This window comes from Micromys minutus (assembly GCF_963924665.1).
Source record: "Micromys minutus genome assembly, chromosome: X".
NCBI lineage: Eukaryota > Metazoa > Chordata > Mammalia > Rodentia > Muridae > Micromys > Micromys minutus.
Window position 1 is genome coordinate 94,780,396 of NC_137970.1, and position 17,779 is coordinate 94,798,174.

The 17,779-nt window shown below is 37.9% G+C and overlaps 1 protein-coding gene and 1 pseudogene across 2 annotated transcripts in view; one reads left to right on the forward strand and one right to left on the reverse strand.

Annotated features, from left to right (window-relative positions):
- Nucleotides 1–17,779, forward strand: part of GRIA3 (glutamate ionotropic receptor AMPA type subunit 3) — a 257,663-nt gene that overhangs the window by 91,934 nt on the left and 147,950 nt on the right. The gene's annotated exons all lie outside the window — the stretch shown is intronic.
- LOC308415393 (prostaglandin reductase 1-like) lies at nucleotides 2,013–2,969 on the reverse strand (annotated as a pseudogene). The gene has a single exon. The product of its transcript is annotated as a prostaglandin reductase 1-like (transcript).

Below are 17,779 nucleotides of genomic sequence, written 5' to 3' on the forward strand. Positions count from 1 at the left end.
CTCATGGCTCAAGAATTTTTCAAGGCCCTGAAATATATCCTTATATTACTGAAAAGGGGGATAAAATTTTGCTTAGCCTGATGTAATATTACTATTTATGTTTTTCTTTATATTTACTCCATGGAAACACAAAATCCTGTCAGAAGCACACTGCTATGCTATTTAATGGATCAAGGCACTCTATTTCCCACTGGGTCCAAAACTGAAACTTTGCAAGATTGCAGGTGCTTGTAACTTCATCTTTCAACTAAAACCATCACCTAGGAGATTGGGAGTTCTCTTTGCTTCACAAACAAGTGACATAATTCCAAAATATAAAGCTCCCTGAGCAACACAATCATCACCAGCTTGATTCCCAATCAGAGCACACTCCTGATTTCATCTTGAACAAACAGGTCAGGGCTGAGGATGTCTGAACCCAAGCAGGTCTTACAGTTATTTCTTGTTTACACTATGGTTTCTCTTTATTTCTTGTCCGGCTGTTGCCCTTAGACCATACGGAGAATGCTCCACCCTTTTTTGTGCCTTTCAGTGGAGCTGTTGAATCAATTCCATGGCAAAAACAGCCAATTTAAAAGCACACACTTCTTTTTTATTAAAAAGAAGGCAGCAGAGGATTAGTCCCTCAAAATTCTCAGGGAATGAACTGCTCTAATTAAGAGTCTTCTAATAAATGCTTCAGCTGAAATGAAAAGGAGGCTGAAATAATTCATTAAGTTTGGACCACTTTTAACAATTTTTTTTCCTGATGTATCTTGCTCTGTGTTCTACACATAAAATACCACTCTCTCTTACATGGGCCTTGAGTCACCATTTTGAACATGTATTTTCAAGGTCCAGGATTACAAGTGAAAGGAGATATAGCTAAAACTTGAACTAAGCTCAGGACATAGCTTGGAAAATGTATCCAATTTCTGAGGCTTATAATTTGTTACTTCTTTTAATAAGGCAATGGCATGGTGTGTTAGTCCCCTTTCCATTGCTGTCCTAAACCACCTTGATAAGGGCAATTTCAGAAAGAAGGGTTTATTTGGCTTATGGTTACAGAGGGATAAGAGTCCATCACAGCAGGACAGTGCAATATGCATCAAGCTTAGACAACATGCACAGCTGAGAGTTCTCATTTCTAACCACAAGCAGGAAACAGGGTCAAGTGGAATTGCCATGATGTTTGCAACCTCAAAAAGCTACCTCCCTCGACATAATTCCTCCAGCAAGATCACAGCTCCACAACCCATTCAAGCAGCACCACCAACTCAGATACGCAAATACTCAGAACCAAGTATTTACACATCTGAGCTATGAGAAACAATTTCATTCAAACCACCACATGTGGCAAGGAAACTGTACTTTCAATGAAGGTTCTGATTTTATCAAGTGTAATACCTCTCACTTCTTCATGCCTGAATGCTTGGGAGATAAATTTCTGGTTTATAAACTGAGGCAGAAAGATGCCAAGGAACTTGTCCAGTGATGATATTAATCAAGTGTCTGCAACCTCAGTCTCCTGACCTGTTCACCACACTGTGGTACCTAGGTCACATCTTCATTTATTATATTTTTATTGACTTCCTCTCAAGCAGGCCACACTGGCTGGGTTCAGCTATTCTCACCACAGTAGGAATAATATCTGAATATGTACACAGCTTTAGTAGCACTAAGAATAGCTTAGGTGAAAGTCACGGGTTAGATAATAATGGTTGCCATAATAATGTCCTTAAGCACCCCAGTTGAGAGCCATTTATTTTGCATAATATGATCTTTGCATACTAAATGCTTGTTTGCATCTTTCTTTTGAGGACACTTGTCTATGGGATATTTTTTTTCAGAAAGGTTCTAATATCTTCCAAAAATATACTGATAGACTTGTTTTTGTGAAAAAAAATCACACATGTGTTTTATTAGATAGGTCAAATTTCTTGCAGTTACATCTTACATAAGGCAATATACATTTGTACTGAAGGGTAAAAAGCTAATCCTCCAGGGATGATCTGTGGGCCATTTTTTTTTTTTCATGGTTTCACTATGGCCTTCCCCAGATTTTCTCCTTTCAACATTCCTATGAATGCTGCGGGCATCTCCTCAAATCCTTCAGTGATATATTCATGATACTGGATTTTACCCTCTGATACCCAGTTCATCAATTCTGTCAGAGCCTTCTGGCTGACTTCTCCTTGCCACTGAGTAACGATGAACCAAGCTGAGTTTCTGATAGATAACAATCTCTGGGGGTGGGCCTTGGGGACATGGGCCAGTGCAGTTGTATTGAGAGATAGCACCACAGATGGCAATTCTTCCGAATGTCTTCATCTGGAGCATAACAGTGTTTGAAAACTCTCCACCTACATTATCAAAGTAGCAGTCATAACCATCCGGAGAGGCTGTCCTCAGCTCCTTCCAATGACTTCACTGTCTTATAGTTAAAGGCCATGCCAAATCCAAGTTTCTTAAGATAGGCAACCTTTTCATCAGACCTTGCTGTACCAACAACTTTGCAGTCCTTGAGCTTAGCTGTCTGCCCACAGCTCTGGCTGCTGCACTGACTAGAACTGTCTCTCCACCCTTCACACCACCGATGTCAAGCAGGCCAAAATAGGCAGTGAAGGCTGGCACACCAACTGTTTCCAAAGCCAAAGACGGGCCACTCTGCAGGGAGCTTTCTCTGTCCGTTCCCATCAGAAATAGAATGTGATGTCCAACTTAACAAAGCCACTACAACTGTTCCTGTTTGAAAGGTTGAGTTTCTAGTTTCCCTAACTCTGGCCACTTGCTCGCCCATCATCCTATCTCCCTCCTTCAGTCTTTTTTGCTGTAACTCTCATGTAAGGATCAGTATAAAGGAGCAGGGCTTCCAGCGGGACCTCTCCATTATTTAAAGGTGGGAGCTTACTTGTCCTCGACTCAAAGTTACTGTCAGTAGGGAAGCCTTCAAAGTGCTTCTTCAGGTTCCAGCCCTTAGCCTGCATCATCTGATGTACACGATCTCACAGAAACTCCTTCCTAGGATGCCACTTTGAATCCTGATAGACTTCTAAAGAATATTATTTAAAAAGCAGTCAAATGTCTGTTCTGATATTGTGGAGCCTTTAGATAATTAAAAGGTAGCAATCTCCACTGTTTGTTTGTTTGTTTGTTTATTTATGCATTTATTTATTCACTTTACATCGCAATCCTTGTCCCCTTTCTCCTGGTTGTTCCTCACACAATCCCTCCCCTTATCTTCCTACCCTTCTCCTCCAAGAGGGTGGAGGTTCCCCCAGGGTATCCCCCCACCTTGGCAAATCAAGTCTCTTCAAGGCTAGGCATCCTCACCCACTGAGGCCAGACAAGGTAGTCATGGAGACTGAACTATACATCTGCTATATATGTTCTGGTGTCTTGGTCCAGCCCATGTATGCTCTAAGGCTCAGACTTTGAGAGCTCTCAAGGATCTAGCTTAGTTGACTCTGTTGGTCTACTTGTGGGGTTCCTATCCCCTCCAGGGCCCTCAGTCTTTTCCCCAACTCTTCTGTGAGACTTCCCAAGTTCAGTCCAATGTATGACTCCCACTGTTTTTCAAATTACTCTTTCAAGTTGATAAAGCCAGGACCCTCTTTCACAAAAGTGTGTCTTGAAGTTCACTTATATCACCAGGGTACCTTAACACAGTCGACATATCCCTGTTCCCTGTGGTATTTAAGAATGCACACGTATTACTAGTATGCCCTGGAAGCCTTTTACAAACCTGCTTTACCTGATTGATCTCTAACATACTGAAAATTACACACCCTGAAAAATTTAAATGATCAATATAAAGATCAACTCATATAATTTTATTCCTGGGATGAATGGCATTAAGATTCCAGAGAATGGAGGCTGCTTTATTTAATCAACAATTTCATAATCACCTACTCTGTAGACAGTAGCAGATCCTTGGTTGGAAGTTGAGTTGTCATAGAGACATGAAAGGTGCAGAAGACTTCAATGTTGGTAATTTTAGAAGGTAACTTATATAAATAAATATGTCTTAGACGCTAACATACATTAGAAACATCTGGACAATTGGCTTAAACTCCAACTCTGCTTTAATAGGTCTAGAGGAAGTTCCCCAACAATCTATATTTTCAAAGGCTTCCAGGTAGTGCTAATGATAATTGTCCAAGGAATGAACTTTGAGGCACAGATATTATTTAGAACTTGCAGCTGTCTTAAGATGTAAAAGAAAGATTTCAGACTGTATATGAGAGGAAATCAAACAAAAGGAGCTGGAAAGAGCTGTGATGTAATGTTGTCTCCCTGTGCACCCTTCCCCTTCATTGCACACACTGGGTCATATGTCCATGTTTCCCAGTCACAGAAGTAATCTTCCTGATGCTTGGAAAACACTCACATTTTCTTACCACAAATGCATATTTGGGAACCATTTCAAATGGAAACATCTGCTTCCTTCCTTTCTCTAGAACTAAAAGGGTTTCTGTTTTGGACTCAGTCAGGGACATCAAAAGGGGCACCTCTCTTATCACTTCAAAAGATAGTGCTTCTTAGAGTCACATTCCCAGGGGAACAGTGATGGGATCACTTGGTATATTATGAGGAAATGGACATGAAAGGGTCACACTATAGACACACACACACACACACACACACACACACACACACACACACAATCATTTTCCTGAAGTGACACCAAAGAATTTAAACTCTTGAATACCTCAGGTTATTGGACATTTCTGATGAATGCCATGTTAGAGAACTCCTCATATGATGAAAAACACAGGGAGCAAGGTCTCTAAAGAGGATCTCACTTCTCTGACCTGTAGTCACCCTTTCCTAGATTTGCATGTCATTAAGCCTCCTGAGACTAGGCTAGGGAAGCAGGTTCTTCCATCCTTCAGTTTCCCACAAGATTCCTTGCCTCAGCCCCAGGCCACATGAATCTGTGCCTGGGATATATCTCAGGTTGTTAAAGCAAATGATTCTAAGTGCTTAACAAGTTCTACCCAGGAAGGACAAGATTTGTATTTAAAGGGTGCTTTTACTCTAGTTTTCCTCTGTAGGTTTTGTTTTTGTTTTCTGGTTGGTTAATTTGGTTTGGTTTGGGCTTTGGTTTATTTGTTTGTTGGTTCTGGTTTTTTATTGGTTTGCTGTTTGTTTTATCAGTAATGCTTCTTTATAGCACAGTGGAGGTATTTCACAGCCTTCAAAGCCATTGATATTCCCTACTTTTCCATATTGATTTTTATCTTTTTAATATTCCAAGAGATATCATGGTGTGTGTGTGTGTGTGTGTGTGTGTGTGTGTGTGTGTGTGTGTGTGTGTGTGTATGTGTGTGTGTGTGTGTGTGTGTTGAGACAGAGTATTGTTCTGTAGCCAGTCTGCTACAAAAATCACTAAATAGCCCAAGTTAGCTAAAATATCATGGTAACCGATCAGTCTTGATCCTGTAATTGTGGTGATACTACAACCTATATTGAAATAATAAGAAGAGAGAATTCAAAAGTACAATGAGGAAAGAAACTGAAAGTGACATTAATTAGAAAGATGGCTAGATATAGCATGTGGAACTTTCCCCCCATAGCACCAAACACTGTTAAAACGTCTTCCTATATTTGTAGAGCTGGGAAAGGACTTCCAGATTGGAGATGAAATGCAGTCTTTTCATGGCTCAACAGCTATGAGTATGCCTGTCTTTTCACTTTCTTGTTGTTGTCAACTTATGGCAAATACATACATTATGTCTCATGAGATAGTGACTGCATATCATGAATGTTCTCATCATGGGCTTCTCAAAATAATTCTGCATATAGTGAGTCCACAAAGTAAATAGGTTTTATTGTAACATTTCTATACACGTCGATGATATACTCCAATCATATAAAACTCCACTCAGTACCCTCTTTTCCTTCCAAATCTGTTGGCAGCCTTCCTTTTATAATTTGCATCACTTAGTGTAAATCTTTTGTGTTTCTCTTTGTCTGCACCTCATATGAAATCCAGTCTGGCACTGCAGTAGGTAAGAGTCATTGGAATCTGTATTTGGAAAGAGTGATAACCAATTGCAATGTGGATGGAAGGTGCTGCATGGTAAGGGACACAGAGTATAAAAACAAACTAGTTGAGGGTTAAAGGTAATAGGCAGAGAAATGAGAAGTAAAGAAAAACCTAGAAAGAAAACATTGGATATTAAAGTAATGCACACTAACACTAACAATAAATAACATTTATATAACATTGTATGCCTTATAAGCCCTGCTGGAAGAACTTGCTGATCTTCTCCTTCCACTTCCTTCTCCCACCCTCTTGTCCCTCCCTTGATCCCCAAAGAAGCACATAGATTTAAGTCAAATTTTTGCATTTTTAAAGCAGAGCCAATAGAAAAAAAAAAAAAAAAAAAAGGGATGATCACCAGACTTCTAGGTTATATAAGTCAATAACCTTTTTTTTCAAGTCAGTTTAAGTTGGGTTTCCGTTTCCTAACCAAAAGAGTTCAAAGTTAAGTGAAATGTTCAAGTTCATGTAATCTTGACAATTCAATACATTAGGCACTGCTATTATTACTCCTGGCTTGAAAATGAAGAAATTAGGGCATGGAGAGGTTAAGTAACTTAGCCTGAGTCATGCAGCTAATAAGTAGCAGAACTGAGAGCTGAACTCCTGCAGCCTGACTTGAGTACTTGTACTCTGTATATGAGCAGCAAGTGTACTAAGTATATTTAGTGAAAAAAATAGAGCGTGTCACCAGTGAATAGTGGAAAGCGAAGAGAACTTCATTCTAAGACTGCTTTAATGAGTAACCTGGCAAGCATATAACTTACCCTTTCATATTTCAAAGGCATCAGGAATTACACAGGTTGAGCTTTTACTTGGAGGTTCCTTTTCAATGGGAAACCTGGATTTCTGGTTGTATGCAGCTTAGACTCTCCAGCAAGGAATCCCCTATTGAAACTAAAGCTCATGCCAGGATATCCTGTATCCTATAGTACTCCATTCCAGGCTGCTAGTGTAACACTGTGGTGGACAGCTTTTCTAGCTTGTACAGAGCCTGGAGCTTAATCTTCAGCATCACACACACACACACACACACACACACACACACACAATTTCTAAAAGAAGAAAGTCCCTTTCAGACAGGAAAAAGAACGTATGATGAAGACATCTCTGTCATTGGTACTGGAAATATTTCTTAGAATAGCAAAACAACAGCATGCCACCCTGGGAAGTACCATACTAAGATGCACAAAGCCAGCATCAATTGAGCAAAGCCTACTTTTGATCCCTACATGCCTGCAGCCTCTCCCCTCGGAGGCTCATAGCATCCTTGGAGGCTTTCAGACAATCCCTGTGAGCTCTGCTTCTTCCACAAGTGTCCTACAGTTAACTGCAGTAGATTCACTGCAGAAAAATGTGAGAATGTTTTTAATGCTCTTGTTGTTGTTGTTTTAACGTGCAGAAAGACTATCTGCTGGGAATAAAGATTAATCAAAGAACTGTGATTTATCCATCAGAAATCAAATGGTTAAAAATTACAAATGGCTTTCATTGATTTTAAGACTATTAAGTGGCTCCTTTGATAATTCTCAGCTGATTTATATCAGTCAGCCCCTATTTGTGAATATATAACATTAAAAATGTTATGTGAAGTAATTTTATATTAAACCAAAATCAAGATTAAGAAGCAAACAGTAATTTATTTGTCAGTCTTTGTGAATGGCTCTTTTTTCCCATTCGTTAAATGCTTAACAATTCTTAGAGGTTAAATAATGAAGAATATAGGAGAGATGTGGAGATTTTAAAAAATCAATCTTTGCTTGTAGTGCCATTCCAAAATATGTCCTACATGCCATAGTAGATCTTCTCCATACGACCACTTAATAACAAGCATTCTGCATATTTTATAATTATGTGTGCTGCCAACAGTGTATGGTTGGATTTATTGTGCACTGAAACCCCAGATTGAGAGTTATGCCTTTCACACTCTATTATAATGAATGGCACGGAAGGGTTCTTTGTGTCACTAGATGCTGAGTTGTATATTTAAATAGCATACCCGAGAAATGTTCTGCATTATGGCGGTGCAGAGAGGGGCATCGTCTAAAGTACACTGTGATTTAAGTATCATGGCTCATTGCTGTAACTGCAGCTCACGGACTGGGGATTAGGATCTATAAAATAGAAAAAAAAATTGTTCCAATAAAACCCCAGTTGATTAGGAGCACATTTGGGAAAAATATTGATTGGTTCTTTTTTTTTTACATGCAGGAAACAAATCATAGTAAAACATCTAATTCTCATAGTGTTATGGTTTCTTTTTTTGATATAAAAAGATCTTTATTTCTTAGATTCACATTATTTTCTGTTTTATAACATTTTGGGCTAACGAGTCTTACTTAAACAGCATTAGAGGATATAAAATATTAACTATGATTGATAAACAATACACTTAAAGCTCTATATCCAAGCATTTTTCTTTTGTCATATTCAAAGTTATCCATGACCTATGCCTTGTGACCCAATCTAAATAAAAACATAAAGTGTCTTTGTGCAGACGCACGAGCACACACACACACACACACACACACACACACACATACACACACACACTCACACTCACACACGTGCATGCGCCCGTGCACACAAGTACATACAGTAGTAGTTTATAAAGAGTTAATAGCAGAAAATTATAAAAATGACTAAAAACAGTACATTCATTTTCTCCAATTCATTATTAAATAAAACTAATGACCAAGAAACAATAATTCACACTTTGGAATTCATCTTGCTCAAATAAACCTACACAGAGAATGTGACTGACAGAATTTGGAGACAACAATCCAATATCCTGTGCCATCATTTTTTCTTCATTCTTTATGGTATTGGGAAATATCACTAACGTAAACCATACAAGAGTAGAATAAAATGTGTCCTTTCCATCACACACACACACACACACACACACACACACACACACACAAACACACACACACACAATTTTCAACAACTGGGGCAACATATTGTATTAAATAAATGTCAAAAAAACCCTAAAAATGTCAAGATAGGATTAACAATTATTGGGCACACATTTGAATATTTTTTCCAACCCCCTATATGTACAATGAAAAACCAAATGTCATTGTTCCTCCATTCCAAGGTAAGAGGAAGATACTAAAGTTGTTTAGCAAAATACCTAGCTCAGACCCTTTTTTATAGGATATTCTCTGCATTTACATTTCAGATGTTATCCCTTCCTCTAATCCCATCCCCCCTACTCCTCCCATTTTCTCTATGAAGGTGCTTCCTCTTCCAGCCACCCTCTCCTCTCCTTAGCACCCTAGCCCAGATCCTTAATTGTTGCGATTATAATTGCAATATTTCTCCATACCCTTTTCAAAAAAATCATGGCCTTTTTTTCGCTGTTACTATATGCCTACCTCTCTCTGTTTTTCTGTCTCTTTGTTCCCCACCCCGTGTGTGTGTGTGTGTGTGTGTGTGTGTGTGTGTGTGTGTACCTAAATATATCCTGTTGAGTCCATGTAAATTTATCAGTATAGATGTCTTTAGGGATGACTATTTAATATTGGCTATCCAATTGGTATGTTCGCTGGGAAAGAGTACTTCCCCTGTTACCCTAGCAAAGTCTTCGGATCTGAACTTTAACAAATGGTATGAGTACTTTGCCAGGCACAGTGGGGTGAGGCAACTCAGGCATGATCTCCCAACCAGATGAATATAGAGGACAACTTAAGTTGTATGTTACCTGATTTCTGGTCCAATGTTCTTTTTTTTTTTTTTTTAATTATTTTTTTTCTCTCTTACAACTTTATTTTTAAAAAAGAGGAATACATATACAGATTTTAAAAGGCATTTTGGCATAACACTATAGGAATATTTTTGTCAGTACTTAATTCTTTAAAGGTTTGATAGGATGCATTGAAATACCACTAGTTACCATAAGCATGAAGTACATATAGGACAAGAACATAACATGGAAACAGTTTTCTTGGTGAGTATAGATTAAACATTGTGATCTTTAAATACTGAAAATTGACACAAGGCTATATTCTTAGCTCTTGGATTATTGATTATTTAAGGTCCAGGTGTACCACACTCTGAGAGGGTGCTATACATTTTTTCCCTAATAAGGACTGAGGCTTTCATTTCTGGCCTTTGTTTTTCTTGAGCTTCATATAGCCTGTGAGTTGTTTCTGGGGTGTTCAGAGCTTTCTGGGTTTAGTATCCAATTATCAGTGACTGCATATTATGTCTGCTGTTTTGTGCCTGGGTTATCTCACTCAGGATGATATTCTCTAGATGCATCCATTTTCTTGGGAATTTCATAAAGTCATTGTTTCTAATAGCTGAGTAGTAGTCCATTGTGTAAATATACCACAATTTTTGTATCCATTCATCTACTGAAGGACATCTGGGTTCTTTCCAGCTTCTGGCTCTTATAAATAGAGCTGCTATGAACATTGTGGTACATATATCTTTGTTGTATGTTGGAGTGTCTCTGGGGTATATGCCCAGAAGTGGAATAGCTGGATCTTCAGGTAGTACTATGTCCAAATTTCTGAGGAACTGCCAGATTGATTTCCACAGTGGTTGTACCAGTTTACAACCCCACCAACAGTGGAAGAGTGTTCCTCTTTCTCCACATCCTTGCCAGCATCTTCTGTCATCTGAGTTTTTTATCTTAGCCATTCTGACTGGTGTGAGGTGGAATCTCAGGGTTGTTTTGATTTGCATTTCCCTGATGACTAAGGATGTCAAGCATTTCCTTAGATGCTTCTCAGTCATTTGATATTCCTCAACTGAGAGTTTTTTGTTTAGCTCTATACCCCGTTTTTAATAGGATTGTTTGATTCTCTAGCATCTAACTTCTTGAGTTCCTTTTATACTTTGGATATTAGGCCTTTATCTGATGTGGGGTTGATAAATATCTTTTCCCACTCTGTTGGCTGCCATTTTGTTTTCTTGACAATGTCCTTAGCCTTACAGAAACTTTGCAAAAAAGTCCCATTTGTCAATATATGACCTTAGATCAAGAGCCATTGGTGTACTCTTCAGGAAATGTTCTCCTGTGCCTATATATTCTAAGGTTTTCCCTACTTTCTCTTCTAATAGTTTCAGTGTACCTGGTTTAATGTGGAGATCTTTGATCCACTTACACTTGAGCTTTGTACAAGGAGATAAGAAAGAGTCTATTTTCATTCTTCTGCATGCTGAGTGCCAGTTGGACCAACACCATTTGTTGAATAGGCTGTCCTTTTTCCATTGAATGTTTACAGCTCCTTTGTCAAAATGTTATTATCCAAATTTGCCACCTATTTCCTGTGCTCTTCTTGTTAATTTACTTTGAGAAAAGCATACATTTTTCTCTTATACTATATTCATTTCTTTTTTCTTCTTTTTTCCCTCTCATATTCCTACTGCTGCCTCATTAACCCTGTACACCCAAGTCTGTATATGTGTCCTGGTCTACAGCTACTATTCAGAACATTCAAGCTCTCAGATTATCTAAACAGGAAGAGAAAATTCATGCTGTATGTCCTCTGAAATTACTTTGACAAAATAATGCCAAGAATATGCAGTAGAAAAGACAGTGTTAACTACAACCAGCAAAACTAAATAGGCATAATTGGCATTACTAATTTGTGTACACCAATAATAATTACACCACTTTCCATCCAAAGTTCAATTAGGACATGCAAAGTCCTCTTAGTTTACTGGATCAGAAAGTAGAATGCTTTACCAAAGCCAACAATGCCCACAATAATGTACAGCCTGCACATCAGATGTATTTTTTCATTGTTCACAGGAACTGTTAGCACACAGCCATGCATGGGGCAGTATGCTTAAGGATGGCTTGCTAAATTTATGATTGTTCACCAATAGTCCCTCATTTATATATCATTCCTCACACAAACAAAATGCTGGATTTCACTTTATGCAGTGATACATACTCACTGCGTATCAAATGTAGTCAGCCATACCTCTCCCAAACCATAGCAGCTATAAAGAAGACTCTGATGTTACCAGAGTATATAAGTCTTCTTACTCTCCATGGTGTCCATAGGACATAAGCATTGCCATCTGTCTTAGTCAGAGTTTCTATTCCTGAAAAAAACATTATGACCAAGAAGCAAGTGGGGGAGGAAAGGGTTTATTCAGCTTACACTTCCACACTGATGTTCATCACCAAAGGAAGTCAGGACTGGAACTCAAACAGGTCAGGATGCAGGAGCTGATGCAGAAGCCATGAAGGGATGTTGCTTACTGGCTTGCTTCCTCTGGCTTGCTCAGCCTACTTTCTTATAGAACCCAGGTCTACCAGCCCAGGGATGGTACCACCCACAATGGGCTGGGCCCTCCTCCATAATCACTGGTTGAGAAAATGCCTTACAGCTGGATCTCATAGAGGCATTTCCTCAACCGAGGCTCCTTTCTCTGTGATCACTCAAGCTTGGGTCACGTTGACACAAAACCAGTCAGTACACCATCATTTGGATATGTTTCAAAAGTAGAAATCCAGCCCTATGGATGTAGAATCCACATACACAAAATTCTCATGTGATTCATGTTCATCCCATGATGATTATGATTATCATATTAATCACAGGATTATCTGTTCATCCCATTACATAATAGCAGCAGTCACTCTGTATGTAAGTTCAAAATCATCTCCTAAGCCCTTCTGACTCTATAGAAAATACAAAGAGATAATATGATCACCTAGGATAATCTATAATCTAATCCCAAATTGTGCAGTTTCTATGGCTGGTAATGCAATCATAAAAATGATTATATATGTTATTGTGTTATTGATAGAAGGTTCTTGGGACAAGGAATCATCAATAAGCTACTAGTCAGTATTTTGGGATATAGGAAAGCCAGTAATAATAACTAATATTTATCAAGTACTTATTGTTTGCCAATGCTTGTGGCTTGGCTTTTTTCTTTTTGCACATATCCTGTTTAATCTTCATGCCAACTCAATGTGCTAGGTATTACATAGTTGCAAAATGTTGCAGATGGTCTGGCTTTAAATCCTGTCTTTAATATTTGCTGGCTTGTGATCATAGACAAGATATTTAAGTTCCATGTGCCTTGGTTTCTTCACCTATAAAATAGTGTCTCATAAGTAGTCACGAGGATTAAAGGAATTAATATGCATAAACAGTTATATGTAGAATTGATATGCATAAAATAGGAATAGTATACAGTAACCATCCAGTAAATGTCTGATATTACTATCTTCCTGTTATAAATGGAGACATTATACACAGAGAACTTGAAAACCTTTTCCAAAGTCCCACAGCCAATGAGTGGGCAGAGACAGAACACATGTTGTTCAACTCTACATTGCATGATAGGAAATTTTTCTCCTCTCTCATGTCTTGTGTGATAGAAATAAGGGATATTAGGACAAAAATATCCTCAGTGTTTTGTCCTTGCTTATAGCATCATGCCTCTCTATGGGCCTCAGTTTCTTTCTACATATAATAATATCCCCACTCACAGACCTTAAACTAAAGACAAGTGGGAATTGTATGTAATTGAAGGCATTTGGCTTACTGGTGCAGATCATTCCTAACTTTCTGAGAATCATTGCATGTCTCTGTCACTCAAGCTGCTCTGAGATGCTCTTGTATGTCTCGAGAGAGTCCAAGGTCAAGACAGGCCCGTGCCCTCTCTTAACACTGATATCTTTCCCTATAAAGCAGAAAGTTCCACTGAAGGTCTATAATCTCCTGACAAGGTCAGAGCAAAGCTGTGAAAATAGCTTCTGCAAAGGCCATGGCTTTTTCTTGGCACTTCCACCCTCTGTCTAAACCTTAAAGGACCAGTGTTCCCATATTAGACCCACAATAGGATTTCTTTCCTGTGGCTTGGGTTTCTAAAGAATATTTTATATACAGGTTTGGAATCAAAAATATTTTCCCTAGTAACCCCTTTACCATTTTTTACTTACAAGATTAGCCTATTACTTCCAAGGAGTCATGAAAAATTTTATAGATCAAATTGATATTAATGTATTCATATTTAATTCTGGTATATGTTATAAGACACTTTGAATTTTAAAAAAGCAGACTGAGGGACCAAGAGTGTTTTCTAAATTACTACACAAGTATATTAAATGTAAGAATTATTTAGATTTGTATTTGACCAACCAACTTGTAAAATCATTCACATGGTTTTAGAGCAGCGTTTTGGTCCAGGCAAGATAGCTTTTTTTCCCTCCCTAGTGAAGGATCATTTAAATAAAGAAAAGACCATTTCTTTAACCATATGTTACATAGGTTTGAATGACAGTATTGTGTGTACAGAAAATTATATTAAGAATATACAGTTTGTTCACAAGACATCTACTGTTAGTAATAAATTCTCATCCATTGATATAAATTGCATGGTTTGTCATTTAGACATCCTAGGAACCATGTACCTGGAGAAATACTAGGATTTCAAAGTTTCATCCCTTCCCTGAAATCCATTTGTTGATTCAAGTGTTATAATGCTACTCATTCTAAATAGGTACACCCTGCAACAAGAAAGCATTTATTGGCTGCAAGGTCACTACCACCATTTCTGACATTCAGACACCATAAATATATTTCAAATGCCTCCCCCCACCCCCGTGGCAGGACTTGCTCACTAGTCCCAAGGACCTAATTTTAGCATAAACCCCATGGAAGTTTTACTGAAGGCCTGTAATGTGTCTGCCTAGTTACAATTTCCAAAATAATGCTTATCTTTCTTTTTATTATCTATGAATGTGTTTCATATATTTTGATCAAGTTCTTACCCATTTCTCAACTCCTCCCATATCCTACACACAATCTTACCCTAACTTCATGTTCCCCCCCTCTATCAAACAAAAACAAAATATCAAACAAAAACAAGAACTAGTAAGACAAAAAGTATTGGGCAGGCCCCATGCTGAGGAGTAGTTGGCCAACACAAAACAGGCACCATGACTTTTTGGCTTTCCTGTATTCTTAAGTTTAAATCAACAAAAATCAAATGAGTCAAATAGCCAGAATGCCTGTCCAGAGTCTTTTTTTCAAAAGAAATATTTACTAACTATGATCAGGCAACATCGGAGATTTAGTAGAAGTGACAGTTTCTTTGGATTATTCCAGGGTCAGTGTACACTTGGCTGATTGCCTCCAATTTTGACTTTTCCAGACCTGAGTAATTAATCTCTGTTGAAATAATATTTCTAATACACCCAAAGATTCTCAGGCAACAAAACTATCTATTTGACAAAAGCTATTTATCTGATTGTATTTATGATGAAAGGAAATTCGAGGTATATAATTTAAGATACAATAACCTTTCAATAACAATGAAATAACTACAAAGTGATCTCCGGTTAGTGCTCAAGTACCCAGCAAATTGTTTAGATGTTACAGTAAGATATTCCCCTGCCTCCCTTCTCACTTATAATTTCCTGAGTATGTCACATACTCTATGCAAAATAAAAAGATTAGGTTAGATTAGATGATATCTAAAGTATTTCATAATTCTGATGTCCAATAATTGTATTGTGTTTGTAATTGACCTCTTATACAGCATTGAGAATAATTTGAACAGAGCCTACCTCGGAGGAATAGTAATTCAGTCACCGCCCTTCTGTCTTTGGCCTTTGAAGTTTCAAAGGCTAAGGAACAGTGTTAGGATTATGTCAAAGGCTAGGGAGCAGTCTCAGGACTGTCACAAAGGCTAAAGAGTAGTCTCAGGTCTATGCTGAGATCGTTTTCTTAACCTACTTATGAAAGACTACAGATGGCGGTGAAATGATGAGAACCATTCCCATCAAAGATCAGGATGCATTTGATAAGCACAGCGAAGCAGCTGAGAGAACTCAATGAAAGGGTTCGGTAGCTGCTTTCACTATAAGATACTTTGAAATTTGTATCATTAATTAAAAAAAACAAGAAGAGAACTTTAGAATATATCAGATAGAAAAATACACAGATAAGTTTACTTGCTGAGAGGGACACCACAGGCAGTCCTGACATTTGGTGGCAGTCTTAACAAAGTACCTTCAGAGTCCCTTTGCCAGTAAGGTCAAACGTATTTTAACACTCCCTCTCTCCAAAATGGATCCATAACAAAATTGTCAAAAACAATCTCCAAAAGTTCTATAAGTGTTAAATATCTCTAAAGATACAATTTCTTCCCCAAGTAGAGGTAGCGCCTGGATGCTTCCTCCCACAATAAAAGAAAATTTCCAGCAGCTTACCTGAACATCTATTAAATGTAGGACTCAGTGTGGAAAAATTTACTTCAAATCAATTGTATACTACTTGACCTGATTTCTGAACCCACGACAACCCAAACACAGAGGAATACTTTGTTACCGATTCTGTCTAGTGAAGAGTGACATATTTGTTCTGGTTACAGAAGAGAATAATGTCAAAACTAGCAAGAACAATAGCAGTGAGCAAAACAGCCAAGATATTTTTAAAAATCCATAACCACTTTACAGTGTCTATATCACTTCTGGATCCCAACATACGAATCTCTACAGATCGAAGAAAATGCTTCATATTCCAAAAATAAATACAAAGACGTTGGAAGACTTGTCTCCTGTATCATGCTGACCTGATTATGTGCCGGTATTTCAATGTAATACCAATATGACTCTGAGATGTATTACCTGTTTTTCAGAAGTTCTTTTTAATTGAAGGCCTGTTTCTTGTGACTTACTTATATTTGCGGATAATATAAATATGGGAGGCAGTATAAAAATGCATAATTAAATGAATTATAAAATATCCCTAAAACTACTCCTCCCAGTGAAAAAGAATCTTGCTAGTTACCTCAGAAGTCCTTTGTGCGTTGTCAAGCACATTTTCTTGTTTGTTTTGGTGAAGATATGAACGAGTTGAAATTATCAGTTGTTTGTGAACTTGGTGTGTATGGGAAAGAGAAGGGGTAGGGAGAGGGGGAGAGAAGAAGAGGAAGAGAAGACTGGAAGATTGTACTTTCTCTGTCCACCATTTCCATTGGAGCACACGGATTAAAAGTGTCTGCAATAGTATATTGGATTTTTACATGGGTTCTGGAGATCTGAATTTAAGTCATTAGGCTTGTGAGACAACTGAGCGCCCCACCCTCCCACACACCAAATGCTGTTATGGGGCCACAAATTTTCCATTTATTTTCTACTTCTAAAATTTGCATTCACAGTTTTGTTTGATTGATTTCTTGTTTTCATGGTATTAGAGGTAGAACTGAAAGCCTCGTGAATGCTAAGCAAGCACTTTGACACAAAGTTACAGCCCAACCCTTCCTAATCATTGCTAAAGCTGATAGTCATCCTGTCTGCTCCAGAGAGGATTGGAAGGAAGCAATTGAACAGGGGAAAGTCTTTTCTATAAGCCTAAGAGATGGAGATGTAGAGTGTTGAGAGTCAAAGGCAAAACATGCATGAAAATTAAGTGTAAGAAGCTGAGATCATCTCCGATTTCCTCTAGAACCACGCACATCTTTTCAGTTAAATTAACATCCCCATATCATGTAGATATATTTAAATGCAAAAATATAAGAAGCTTGTAAAATGAAATATAAGTGAATTTAAATGTATACATTATTCACTATTGTCCATATCCTGAATTTTCTATCCTTGCTGCAAATAAAAGCAAATCTCAAGACTGAATAGATAAAATGGATAGAGAAGGAAAGGCAAGGGAAGCAGGGATTGGTAGTCTGTCTAGTGAGACTTATACTTTCTCCAGCGTTCTGCTAAGAGTCATTGATGTTAATGTTCTTGGACTAGTCTGTACAAATTAGGCA